The sequence below is a fragment of the Phyllostomus hastatus genome, unplaced genomic scaffold (assembly GCF_019186645.2).
Source record: "Phyllostomus hastatus isolate PE091 unplaced genomic scaffold, TTU_PhHast_1.1 phas_contig_40, whole genome shotgun sequence".
Classification (NCBI taxonomy): Eukaryota; Metazoa; Chordata; class Mammalia; order Chiroptera; family Phyllostomidae; genus Phyllostomus; species Phyllostomus hastatus.
In genome coordinates, this window is record NW_025333872.1 from 27,894,055 (window position 1) to 27,908,801 (window position 14,747).

Genomic DNA, 14,747 nt, shown 5'->3' on the forward strand with positions numbered 1-14,747 from the left:
AGCCTTTAAGACACAAGTACTTGAAATTGAGTAATTTAACCTTTTCTTTAATGTATAGTTTTTCCTTGCTTTATATATATGAAATATAAATTGAATGACTATTATTTTCCTTGTGATATATCTTTGTTCGTATGTAATGACTCTTTAGTCACCATTAATATCTTTTGCCCTTTCTGAAATTAGTATTTCCTGTTTTGTGAATATCCAATGAATATTTGCCCATTCTTTTATTTTTACTTTGTATCAGTTTTTTTATTACAGTTTCACAAGTATCATGAAGTTCTATGTTTTTAAGGTGGATATGAATTGTTTTCACCTTCTAGGAGGTATTTTTCAATTATTGAAATCATTTTTTAAAATGATATGTTTACTCATTTCTTTTATCTTTATTTCTCATGTTTTCTTTTTAATGTTGCTAGTCATACACTTCTACACTCTCTAGTGTTTGCTTATTAATTGTATAGAAATTACCTTTGGACTTTTCAAAATTGTACTTTAACTCATATTTTAAATAATCAGGATGATTAAAAAAGAAAAAAAATATAGTCCCTGCTGATGTGGCAGGGACTACATCTGTTGGTTGGGCATCATCCAGCAAATTAAACGGTTGCCTGTTCAATTTCCTGGTCAGGGCACAGGACAGGGTTGCAGGTTTGTTCTCAGTTGAAGTGTGGACAGAGGCAACCAATCAATGTTTCTCTCTCACATCAAAATTCTGTCCCTCTTTTTCTCCCTCCCTTCCCCTCTCTCTGAAAATAAAAAAAAATTAGAAATAAAATTTAAAAATTAAAAGATAGATTTTTGTCCCCTTTATACAAAAGGAGACATTTAGATTAGTTTCCTTTGTAGCTTGTCTTTATCTCACTTCTGTGTTTCCCTCGCTATAACCTACAAGATTAGACCCAGACAATTATCATTAAATTAAATTTTTACTCAGTATGTTTATTTTCTATTTTGTAACAATATTAGCAATAGTTCTTCTGATTACCTTTCTGTTGAACTGATTTGACGTATTCTGTGTCTTCCTTTTCTTGAAGTCTTTTGTAGGATTCATCTTTTTGTCAATAAGACTACAACTTTAACTTTCTAGAATCACACATAGATACTTATTTTCTAAGTTCTTGCAAACCTAAGAATATTTCTCTTTTTCCTTCATACCTGAAGATTATATTCTCTGGGAACACAAGTCTTAAAACTTTGACCCTCACAATTTTTTCCTTAGATGTTGTTTCACTGATTTCCATTATTTTGTTTGTAGAAAAGGTCATAAGTAGCATGTGGTTCAATTTTATTAGAAGTCATTAATTTTCTTTCTTCCTGGATACTTAAAATAAACTTTCTTAATGTTTGAATTTGAAGTTTTTTCCAAAATGTAACTCAATGTGGTTCTGTTTCATTTTTTCAGTGAGTATTTGCCTTGAATATGGCGAATAATTTTGATCTTAATATTAAAATCTTTTACTGTTTTTATTCATGTAAAGATTTGAATTTCTCCCCTCTTGGGTTTCTTTCATGATCACATCTACTCGAATTGTTTTTTTCTTTTTTCTTGAGATTACTTATAACTTCTGGGGTGAGTTTCAGTTCTTTGTCTTCTGTTAATACCAACTCCTTTCTTAGCATTTTCATTGTTTCATTACTTTCCTCTGCTTTCTAAGAAAACTCTTCAAATTTGTCCTTAAGATCCCTGGTTTGATTTTTCATAATAAAACTTATGGGTTTTATTGCTTTTGCTGTGGGTTTAATTTAACTATTGAATATTTTAAATATTCAAAAGTATACCTATTCATTATTCCCTTGATAAACATTAGGATTGTTGTCAGATTTTTGCTATTACCAAATACTATATGATAAACATTCACATATAGAACTTCTGGTACCCTAATAAGAGTCTCTCTATGGTTAGGTACATGTCTATGAGTGGAATTTCTGAATTACATTTGCATTTTTAGGTTTTCTTCTATGCCTTTAGTTTGTTACTCATGTCTCTCACGTTTTTATCATATTTTGTTTCCTTTGATCCTCCTTATAACTTTCTGCCCCTATTTAATAGACAAAATATTTTCTTGCATCTTATGAAAGATAACAAACATCATTCTAAAGTAGTTAAAGTAACTTAAGAGATATAAATTATATACATACTCATACATGTACATTATGTACCTTTTCCTTTTGCTTCAGTTATACCATTTTCAATTTATTGTGGCTTTGGGATTTTTTTTGTCTCTATTCATACTTAAATAAATTACCATACTTTTCTATGCAAATGGCATGTCAGGAGACTAGCATCAGTATTTTCCCACTGTTAGGCTTATATTCCATCTCTTAGAGCAATTATTACCATATGTTCTAATTGAGAATTCTGTTGACTTATGATGAAGTCTTCTTCCTAAATCCAGAAAGTTATTGTACCTGAAAAGCTAAAATTTCCAGCATGTCCCGCTATTAGGGTTGTTCCTCTCTCTGATCAGTTGTTTGACATCCCTGGGGGATCCCTCCCAGATTCTGGCACAGATTTGCCTGAGAGTCTTAGTTTCCTTGCATTGTATTCACCTTTTCCTTTAACTTTAAACAAATTTGGGTGAGGAGTTGGAAAAAACTTCATCCTGGGTTGTTTAAACCAGACAGATCCTTTCAAGTCAGAGAGACTTGCTGTTGTCTTAATATCTCAAGTTCTGGAGGGCATTTTGGATATTTGTACCTGTATTAGTCAATTAAGCAATCAATGAAGAAAATGAATAATTCAAAGAATTGATCATCACACACATGCTAGTGTTTTTTTTTTCTGTAGCTTGGTGCTTCCTGCTGACCTACTTCCTTACAAAATAGCACAACTATTAGCTGCTGGTCTTACTGAAACTAACAGAGAGTGCCATCTGTCGATGCTCATAGTACACTCTCTAGTATCAGTCCTTGTTGCTCTGTCGGATTCAAAGCCTCCTCAGTTTTATTTTGTTTTTAAACTTTAAAATATCTCAGGGTCTCTTTAAGGAAAATTCAAAATTCCCATTTTACAGATGATTAACCTGAGGCAAAGAGCAAGGGACTAGTGTTATAATTATTCTAAAAACTAACAGTGTGCCAAGTCACATGATTTCCAGGTAGACGGTTTTTTCCATTCCTTAGCATCTGGTCAATCTCTTCTTTTATAATGTTTACTTAAAACAATTTGTGAAGTGCATCCCTGCATAGTGCTGCTCCCTCTGGGAAAGTGGCTCTCTCTAAAAGCACACCTTTGCAAGCATACCTTGGGGAACAGTGAGAAGGAAAGGGTCACTGGTCCAGCTAAATGTGACACCCTCACATTTACTGTTTAAAGAATAATCAATCATTAATTTTGATTAAATATTTTTATTTAATAGGCTAGCCAATCAAAGATCTTAACATATCTTTGATTAGAGAATTACTCATTGTTTGCACTCAGAGCAACCTGGCTTGTTCTAAAAATTACAGAGGTCTTAATGGAGGTTTGTCAACTCAGACAAAAAATTGTGGGAAAATGTCTGATTTCCTATTATATTTCTAAACGTTTTTGTGGGTTTTTTAGTGATTTATGCTTTGGAGAGATATATGTACCTTTAGTAGTTTGTGGCTCACATTTTATAAAACTTTAGGCTTTAGGACTATCAGTCAAGATAGAGGCTTAGGTAGACACACTTTGCCTCCTTACACAACCAAGAAAGAATTACAACCAGATCTCAAAACTAATAACACCCAGAACAGTCAGAGTATCAAGCTGTATGGAAGTCTGACAACCAAGGATTTAAAGAAGGCATATTTATTTAGGCAGGTAGGAGGGGTGGAGTCATGGAGATAGGTGGACAGGTGGTGTGGTATGCAAAGGTGGTGGTGGTGGTGGTGGTGGTGGTGGTGGAATGGGCAGGAGGGATACCTTGGGAGAGAGTGATCCCAAGCCAGACCACACAGCCCCTGGTTCCAGCACTGGGATGATAGGAAATGGATCCAAAAACTGCGGTACATTTACACGATGGAATACTATGCAGCAGAAAGAAAGAAGGAACTCCTACCCTTTGTGACAGCATGGATGGATCTGAGAGCATTATGCTAAGTGAAATAAGCCAGGTGGTAAAAGACAAATAACATATGGTTTCACCTATAAGTGGAACCTAATCAGGAACACAAACAAGCAAACAAAATATCACCAAAGACTGTGATATTAAGAACAAACTGACAGTAACCAGAGGGAAGGTGGGAGGGGATAATGGGGGGAAGGGGGAAGGGTTTTCAGAAACATATATAAAGGACACAAGGACAAAACCAAAGGGGGGTAGGATTGAGGGTGGGAAGTGGGGGTGCCTGGGGTTGGGGGAGTGGTGGGGGAAATGGAGACAACTGTACTTGAATAACAACAAAAAATAATATATATCCCTGTTGCCTCTGGTGGTAAAAACCAGTGGGGATTGGGGAGTGGGAGAAACTGACAGATTTTTGCTGCTTAAAGGTCCAGCAGGGCCTTAGAGTGGACACACACCCACCCACTCTGGGACTTACCACTGAGACAACAACTGGAATGGTGCTAGTTGCACAAGGGAAGGGGGTAAAGTGACTGTAAATGGGGCAAGCACTGGGTGAACTGTCAGAAGACAGGAGGAAGCATTGTCCCCTCTCAGAGCCCTTCCCACACAGCCAAAAGGCAGTGAAGTGGGTTGCCCTGCCCTGGTGATTACCTAAGGCTCTGCCCCACACAATTAACAGGTGCCTTTTCTACATAGGCCCTGTTCCTAAGACAGGGAGTAAAAGCAGCTCATCTAATACAGATAAGCAAACACAGGGAGGTTGCTAAATTGAGGAAACAAAGAAATATGGCTCAAATGAAAGAACAGAACAAAACCCCAGAAAAAGAACTAAGTGAAATGGAGATAGCCAACCTATCAGATAAAGAGTTCAAAACACTGATTATCAGGATGATCAGAGAACTCCTTGAGTATGGCAAAAAATAAAGGAAGAAATCAAAGTTACACTAAGTGAAATAAAGAATAACCCACAGGAAACCAATAGAGAAGAGAAGGAAGCTGAGATTCAAACCAAGAATTCTGAACATAAGGAAGAGATAAACACTTAACCAAAACAAAAAGAAGAAACAATTTTAAAAAACAAGAATAGGCTTAGGAACCCCTGGGACATCTCCAAATGCACCAACATCCAAGTCATAGGGAAGGCCAAAGGAGAAAAAGATGAGCAAGACATTGAAAATTATTTGAAAAAATATTGAAAGAAAACACCCTTAATTTGGTGAAGGAAATAGACATACAAGTCCAGGAACCACAGAGAGTGCCAAACAAGTTGGATCCAAAGATGATCACACCAAGACACATCATAATTAAAATGCCAAAGGTTAAAGATAAAGAGAGAATCTTAAAAGCAGCAAGAGAAAAGCAGAGAGTTAATACAATGGAGTTTCCACAAGACTGTCAGCTGATTTCTCAGAAGAAACCTTGCAGGTAAGAAGGGACTGGCAAGAAGTATTCAAAGTGATGAAAAGCAAGGACCTATAACAAAGATTACTCTACCCAGCAAAACTATCATTTAGAATGGAAGGGCAGATAAAGTGCTTTCCAGACAAGGTGAAGCTAAAGGAGATCATCATCACCAAGCCCTTATTCTATGGAGTGTTAACGGGATTTATTTAAGAAAAAGAAGATAAAAACCATGAGCATTAAAAAGATGACAAATCCACAACTATCAACACCTGAAACTAAAAAATAAAAACAAAAATAAACTAAGCAAACAACTAGAACAGGAATAGAATCATAGGTATGGGGATCATTTGGAGGGTTTTCAGCTGGGTGGATGAAGGAGGGAATGGAAGAAAAAGTGCAGGGATTAAGAAGCATAAATGATAGGTATAAAATAGACAGGGGTATGTTAAGAATAGCATAGGAAATGGAGAAGTCAAAAACTTACATGCAAGACCCATGGACATGAACTAAGGGGGGTGGATTGTTGGAAGGAAGGTGGGTACCAGGCAGAGGGGAGCAAAGGGGATAAAATTGAGACAACCTTGTAATAGCATAATCAATAAAATATACTTAAAAAATAAAATGAATTAGACTTTATGTCTAGACAAGGAAAGATTACAGATACATTGTTCAAGAAAAAAGCAAGATACCAAAAAAATAAAATAAAGTAAAATAAAATAAAATAAAACTTAGGCTTTATTAGCAAAGGGGCATCTCCTCTTTTCTACTGAGGAATAGAAAGAGACACAGGAAAACACAGGGTAGAACAGTAGTAGTAGTAGTAGTAAAAACTCAAATTTTCTGGGTGATTACTATATGTCAGGTTATTTTCTACAGGCATTAAAACTTATTTTATCTTCTGTACCCCATATGAGGTAGTTAACATTATCATCTTCATTTCAGAGATGAGAAAAATGACCATAAGAAACCCTCTCAAGACCTTACAGCAAGTGTACCACAGGAGCCAAAAGTCACAGTCAGGCAGTCTCAGGCCAGTGCACTCATGCACTCTTCCCCATCTTGCCATCCTTCTTGCAGAGTGAGCCAAAAGATTTTTTCAAACTTATGTTTATAAACCTAGCTGATAAGTTTAGCCAACTAATCCTTGGTAGATGAAACAATGCTCAGTTCATATGAGAGAAATTAGCACACCATTTCCCAAAAGAACAAATTCAGGAAAAAATAATAGTGCTATCGGGCACAAGCTTATGGAGATTAATTCAAAAGAAGAGTCTCTTTGAGACATCTCTCCACATTCCTTCATTTGTTTCACTCCACTGGGATTTGCCCAGCCCCCTGCTTACCCTTTGCTTCCCTGGCTTGCTTAGTAGTCTCAAAAGTTGGAAACATTTTATGAAAAGAAGCACAAGTGTCCGAGCCACCAGCTGGCAGAGGAAATTCCAGTCATGTTGTGCATCCCCTTGCTAGCTTTTTATTTCAGTTGTTCTTTGGCACATACAAGTCAAAAGCTCAGCTGGCTGTCTGCTTCTTGAGGGATGACAACTCCGCAATATTCCAAATGTCCAGATGCACTTAGCCAGACCTGGTCTTCATGGACTTTGAGCAAACTTTAGTGAGGGGAAAAATTATAAGCCAGGGCTTGGGTCATAGGTTGTTGAGAAATAAAGCCACAAGAATAGAAAAGAACAACCCTCTTTATTCTGTGGCATTGGGTCTCCAGTTGGTTAAAGGCTGAGAAACAAGTTCCTAAACACAGCGCTCTTGTATCATAACCAGTGTCAGAATTGCTCTGGGGCTCAGTGGGGCTAAGAGAATAAAGTCAAGGCACATCACATGGCGTTTGAGGCAGTTGGTGTTCCGGCTACACAGCCTTCTGTGCAGTCTCGTCCCTTGGACATGCCAGGCTTCTGTTCATCAGCTGCACAACTGCCACAGCCATGCCCTTGTCTGCACATGACATGCATTCTGATTGGTCAGTGTCGTGCCTTGATGGGCGTTAAATCTTTTTAACATCTCCCCATACTCATGTATGTTTCCAATACCATACTTTTAAAAATGAAATCCTATTCACTTCTTCCACTGGACTGTTTGCTTTTTAAGATCACTGATTCTTTCTTATTCCATTTAATATTGACCAAATGCCTAGTACTCTCTTGACCCATAGTAAGTGCTAAACAAACTTATGATATGAATAAAAGAATGAAACCTGCTGGGAGAATATACTTCTGTGTTTTTTATCGTGCCCTGAGAAGGTGAGACAGTTGAGGGTGCGCTATTCTGAGAAGAAAGCATGTCTATATCTCCTGATTCTATTGGCACAGGCTTTCCCACAGCCTATGGGAGTTCAGGGAGACATTGTGAAATGGTTTTGTGTCTCTCTGCAGGGAGCAGCAAGAATCTCCTCAGAAGCTCAGATGGTTTCTGTGGAAAAGGAAAATGTTAGGCCAATATACAGGGCCCAAGGAAAGAAAAAGAAAAGGTTCCCAGCATAGAGAAATATTCAAGAGTTTCACTCAAGGAGGACTCTCTCAGAGCCTTAGCTCAGAGCCTTAGCTCTGAGTGGCCATGACAGCAAACACCATTGTCTGCCCAGGTGCCAAGGAATAAAAGAAACTGATAATTATTCAATATCTAGTAGTGCTGACTAAAGATATTTTAAAGAGTCTCAGACTCCTGTCAGGTTGCCTCAAATCAAATTCTGCTTCTACCATTGCCTAGCTATATTACCTTGTGCCTCCATTTCCTCACAAGGTAATTTGGAATAATAATAGTATCTACCTCACAGGATGATTGATACAGCTGTAAAATAAATAAGTGCTTTTTAAAGTAGTGAGAATACAGGCTAGTCTGTAGCAAATAATGTATAAGCACTTAATAAATAGAAAATGTGAACACATTATTTCCCAAGAAACATTGTTTTATGTGGAGCTTGTTGTCATTTTATAAGCACTAGAATGTTCATAGTGTTGCTCTCACAGTAGCCCCAAACAGAAAACTACTCAGTTGGCCCTCAATATTAGAATGGAAAAACACGGTGTGATATATATTCATACAACAGCACGCACAGAGCAATGAAAACAAAAGACCTACTACTACTTGTGAGAGTGTGAATGACTCTCACAAACATTATATAAAACGAAAAAAAAATACACCAAAAATACATACTGTGTGACTGCATATATGATGTACAATAACTAGCAAAACTAACCTGTGCAGTTCAAAGTCAGGGTAAGTGTTACTCTTGTGTACAGGAAGACTCCTGAGGTGCTAGCAACATTCTGTTTCTTAGTCTGGGTGCTGGTTACACAGGTGTGTTCATTTGTAAAAAATCATCAAGTAGTTCGTTTATGATATTTGTTTATGATATATTTAGTTTGTGTGAATATCGTATTTCAATAAAGTTTTAAACATGATGTTATAGTGAAACAAAAATTAGAACATATTGTAATAGTGAGAGAGTAAATGATCATAGATTAGTATATCAACTAGGAAGGTAGATAATCAGTAAAATCTTTGGAGTATGCAGATGGAGACTAGCAGTAGTGTTTAGAACCAACCAAAGAAGGACTTGCAAGACTTTTGGCTGCTGAATTATAACAATACCTATAGCTGGTCCACTAGGTGAGTTATCTTTCAGTCCTTTGTGGCCATCTCAGGTTTGTGTTATTTTTACTTCCCTTGAATATTTTAATTTTATTTAGCATAGGTCCAAGTGGTATGGATCCACTGGAGAAGGTGTCCTCCTGTCTCAGTTTTCTTCTATTTTATTTTGTGATCCCCACCCAGCACCTGCACACTCATCTCCCAGTGCTCATGGTAAATCTCCCTCCTCTCCTGACACTGTTTTCCCTGACAATTCTTGCTGTTTTAGGGGCCTTTTTAAATTTTAAAAAATATTTTTAATTTAATCTTCAGTGTATTTTTTTAAGTTACCTTTTAGTCCCCTCATACTCCCCTCTCTCCAGCAATCACCAAAGCCTATGGAACTCAGGCAGACATGTGACACTGTTGTCCATGTCCATGAGTCCTTTTTCCTTTTTGCTCAATCCCTCTACCTGCTAACTCCCTGGCCCCAAGAGCTGTCATCTGCTCTCTATCTATGAGTCAGTTTCTATTTTGCTTGTTAGTTTAGTTTGTTCATTAGATTCCACATAGGAGCGAAAGCATATGGTATTTGTCTTTCTCTGACTAGCTTGTTTCACTTAGCATAATGTTCTCCATGTCCACCGATACTGTTACAAATGGTAAAACTTTCTGTTTTTTTGTTTTAATGTCTGAGTAGTATTCTATTGTGTAACTGTCCCATAGTTGTTTCATCCACTCATCTACTGATGGACACTTGGGCTGCTTCCAGATCATGGTGATTGCAAATAACACTGCAATGAACATAGGCTTGCTTATATTCTTTCAAATTAGTATTTTAGGTTCCTTCAGATACATTCCCAGAAGTGGGATAGCAGGGTTGAAAGGCATTCCGTTTTTAATTTTTGGAGGTATCTCCATAGTGCTTTCCATAGTGGCTGCACCAGTCTGCATTCCTACCAACAGTGCAAAACAGTTTCCCTTTTTCCACATCTTCTCCAGCACTTGGTGCTTATTGATTTATCAGTGATAGCCATTCTGACAGGTGTGAGATGATATATTGTGGGGGAGCTTTGCCCACAGAGCAAATGAGAATAAGTATACCAAGACATGATCTGCTGGGAGAGGAAAGGTGGCTGATCTCTCAAAGGAGAAGGACCAGGAGTCTGTTCCTCAATGGGCTTTTATTGGGTTCAATTTGCACAGGAATACAGGTAAAGCTCATCAATCACTGTCAGGCAGTAATGATCAAACAATAGACAACATACAAAGAACTATAAGGGCTTATTCTGAATCAGGGTCAGTTAGCTAAAGGGCTATAAACCTTTGGGAAACAAACTCATTTCATGCTTGAACCCTTATCAAAAAATTGAGGGCATTCTGAGCAAAGCAGGTTTCACAGGATTTTGTGCATTCTTTCTTAGGCCTGATCACCCTGTGGAACTACCCATTCCTGCCCAAGGTTTCAGGGCCCTCTGGCACTGTTTTGGCCTTAAGTCAGGCAGGGACAAGTAAGGCAGCCAAGAAATTAGGAGACTTCTTCCAGATAGAATGAGAACTCAGGCTATGTCAAAGTCGAGGGGTGAGGGTCCATCACCCCCTTTTTCTATAGACCCCCAAGTCCTTCCCTGAGGGCCCCTTCAAGACCATGGCTGTCTTAGGTCATCCCTCCCTTGAGGAATCTTACCCATCATTGATTGGCTAACCAGTCATCTGGCCAGGGCCAGGCAGGGTGAAGTAAAATGGGGAAGAGGTGGCACCACTGCCAGGAAGATAAGCTTTGTCTCCTTAGTGGCTTATGGTCCCAAGGGCTCTTTACTTAGCCTTAGCCACCAGGGTTACAGTTTCTGAAACCAGGCAGGGCGGTTCCCAACAATATCTCATTTTGATTTTAATGTGCATTTCTCTGATGATTAGTGATGTTGAGCATCCTTTCATATGTCTATTGGCCCTCTCTATATCCTTTTTGGAGTAGTCTATTCAGGTCCTTTGCCCATTTTTTAGTTGGATTGTGGGGGTTTTTTGGTGTTGAATTTTCTAAGTATTTTGTAAATTTTGGATATTAGCCCCTTATCAAATGTATTGGTGAATATGTTCTCCCATTCAGTGGGTTGTCTTTTTATTTTATTGATTCTTTCCTTTGCTGTATAAAAACTTTTTAGTTTGATGTAGTTTATTGTTTCTTTTGTTTTCTTTGCCTAGAGAGATATGTCCAATAAAATATTGTTGGGAGCAATGTCCAAGATTTTGTTGCTTATGTTTTCTTCTAGAATTTTTATGGTTTTGGGTCTAACATTTAAGTGTTTGATCTACTTTGAATTTATTCTTGTGTGTGGTATAAGACGGTGGTCTAGTTTCATTTTTCTGCATGTATCTGTTCAATTTTCCCAACACCATTTATTGAATAAACTATCTTTAGCCCATCATATGTGCTTGCTTCCTCTATTGAACATTAATTGACTATAAAGGTGTGTGTTTATTTCTGGACTCTCTATTCTGTTCCATTTATCTATGTGTCTGTTTTTATGCCAGTGTCATGCTGTTTTCATTACTATGGCCTTATAGTATAGTTTGATATTAGGTAGCATGATTGCTCCAACTTAGTTCTTCTTTCTCAAGATTGAATTAGGGGCCTTTTAGCACAGTGATCCCTATGACCAGTCAATAGCCATTCTACATTCTTATAATTACTATTGCTTTCAACAGAAAATAATTATAGTTAAGGAATTAAGATTTATTGTCACAAAAGCAATTAAGTAGCTTTCATGTGGCAGCATTGTTTATCTTACAATGAGCAAATTATTAGGTAGTCTCTTTCTTTCTTTTTAAAAAATGCCGTTGGTATCAATACAAATGACACAGATACCCAGAAAATATTGAATTAATGGTAAAGTTATTCTGGTGATTATATAACTTATTAATATATTCCAGAAAGTATGTGTATATGAAGGAGTGACTTTAGGGATTCCAAAGTTTTGTGTGATTAGACAAAAGAGTGATTAGGAGAGTTTGCTAGTTTGTACTGAAATTAGATTTTTTTGGAGGAACTGGTAGTTCAGAAGAGACTTAATTAGAGGGAGCCAGTTGGGTGATGGAAAGATAACGAGATGAAAGACCCCTGGCTCATGAGATATTTGTTTCTTTAGTGACCAAACAGATGAGTAATTAAAATCTGGTTGGCTTTTGATGATTCTTGAATTGAAAAATGAATAAATCATTGAATGAATGAAAGAAATAGGTTCATTTAAAACAAAGATTTTGAATCTGTTAATCTTTTTATATTTTAATCTATGTGTGTGGATCTTTAATTTTTCAGAAAGTTAAACTCAGAACCCATTCTTGTCTGGATTCTAGATCTTCAATTAAGAATGTTCTCAATATTTCACAAGATTCTGAAGACCCTTTGTGAAGTGCATTGCATGTTCCTGCTGATATATTTGGGTACATCTAGATGAAATTCACATAAACAGCATTTAAACAGATTTTAAATCTTTGATAAAACTTAATTATGATGAGCACAAATTTTAAGTATAATTAGAACAAAAAAGTTTATTGTATTTTAAGGAATTATAGACTTATTTCAGTTCCTTCTGATATTGCATTTCCAAAAAGATTTAAAAGACCCATAAGAATTTTGAAAAATTGACAGCTTATTATCAGCTTATCAGTAGAGAAAATAAATTATTTATTATGTTATGCTCATTATTATTTATTTCTACTTTATGTACTTAAACAATTCTTTTAACCACTGTGCGGTAGGTATTGTAACTTTTATTTTACTGATGAGAATATTGAGATTCACTAAGAAACTTGTCCAGGTCACAGTATGCAAATAAAAGCAGCAGCATTCAAGCCAGTTTTATCTGGTTTCAAAAGTTGCTCGGTTTATACCTTGCAACCCTGTCTCTTGAGAGAGCCACATGCATGTTAGGTGAAGGGGCACACACAAACACACCATAAATATTACATTTCTCTCCATCCTAATCTAAAACCTGGTATTAGCATCAAAGGCATACAGGTGCTGTAATAATTATATAGCACATATGAATTGGGTAGAGCATGATTCATTCCTACTATCACTTAACTGGAAGTAGTCCTTCCATTGACTCAGGTTGTAGTCAAATCACAGTGGAAGTTTAGAAGTTTTAAGGTTGACGGTTCTTTTCACTTACCTCTCCCTCTGTAACTGTCACTGAGTGCAAGGAGTCACTCTACTCTGAGGGATTCCCTCGTTTCATGCCCCAGTTCTTCTGACACTGGGTTTATTCCTATGACGACAAAGGTGGGGGCACTTGATGAGGCCCCTTTTGCACTGGTATGTGCCAATGAAATTTAATAGGACAAGTTCTCTCAGGTTTCTTCAATCACCATTTCTCCATTTCGAACTGCTACCAAGTATGTTGTTGCTACTAAATCGAAATTTCCAGGGAAAGAAAGAAACCATATGTTGCTTTTCTCTTTAGCATATTTTAACCATATGGTACTAGAAATGGGAACGTAACAGTGCTAGTAATTCAGATCCCCTGTGCTGTCAACACCACCGTTACCGAGCTAATTCAGAAAGAATCCTTACAAGTGGCCTGGAAAAATTGTCTTTGCCAAGTAATTCGGGAACAGGGTTAGGAGAGAAAACGGAGCTGAAAGGTGCACTTACGACGAAGTGGGCCTGGGCCTGCGGACACAGCACACTAGACCTTAGTTTACACACATACTGAACTCCCGCGAAAATTCTGTTTGTTTGCATTTAATTCTGGCCCAGAGCAGAGCTCCCGGGTCGTCCCTGATACACTTCTCAACATGTTAACATGGGGCTGAGCCTGTAACATTATATTTCATCTGATTTACATTTACTGAATTCTTCAGAAGTGACAGAAGTTATTCTGGATAACACTATAAAAATATTTTTAACAGTGAAAGAATGACAATACCTTTGACATAAAACTAATAGGATTTTAAGTTTTTTTTTAAACGTATAGATGAAATAAAACTTTGTTAAGGTTGCAAACTAGAAAAATTAGGAAATCAGTCATGTAGAAATGCAATGTCCATTGGTCAAATACAGCTGTAATTACAAATTTTAAGAAGATCAAATATGATATGAAAATCCTGTTAATTACACTTGCTTGTATTTTATTTAGTGTTTCTGCATCTACATTTATGAGTGAGTTTGGTCTATACCCGACTTACATACTGCTTGTCTGGTATTGATTGTTATTTTGTTGTGATTGTTTTTGTGGTTTTCTGCAACAGTTTATATAAAACAATAATATGTTTTTTTCCTTGCAGTCAGGTTGCCTTCAATGTCATCTGGGCTACAGATCCTTTGTGGAATCTAACAATAATCTACTAATCATCCAATTTTTAAAAGGTTTATTGCCTTATTGTGGTTTTCTATTTTATCTTGAGCTTTTCCTAGTGATTTATATTTTTTCTAAATATTGCCACTTCATCAAATTTGTAAATGTTATTTACAAAAATTTTGTCCTAGTATTTCCTATGACTTTTTAGGATCATTCTGGTACCTGTAGTTAGTCCTTTTTAATTTCTATTTTTTTTTCGTATCAATTCTCTCTGTCTTTTGAACAGTATTTCTGGACGTTCTAGTTGGTTTTCTTGATTTGCTCTATTGCTTCTTAGCTTTCATTTAATTAATTTTTTCTTCCTTTTTATTTTCTCTTTTAGTTTCTTTAAGTTTGCTTTGCTATACTTTTTTAGTTTTTTGAG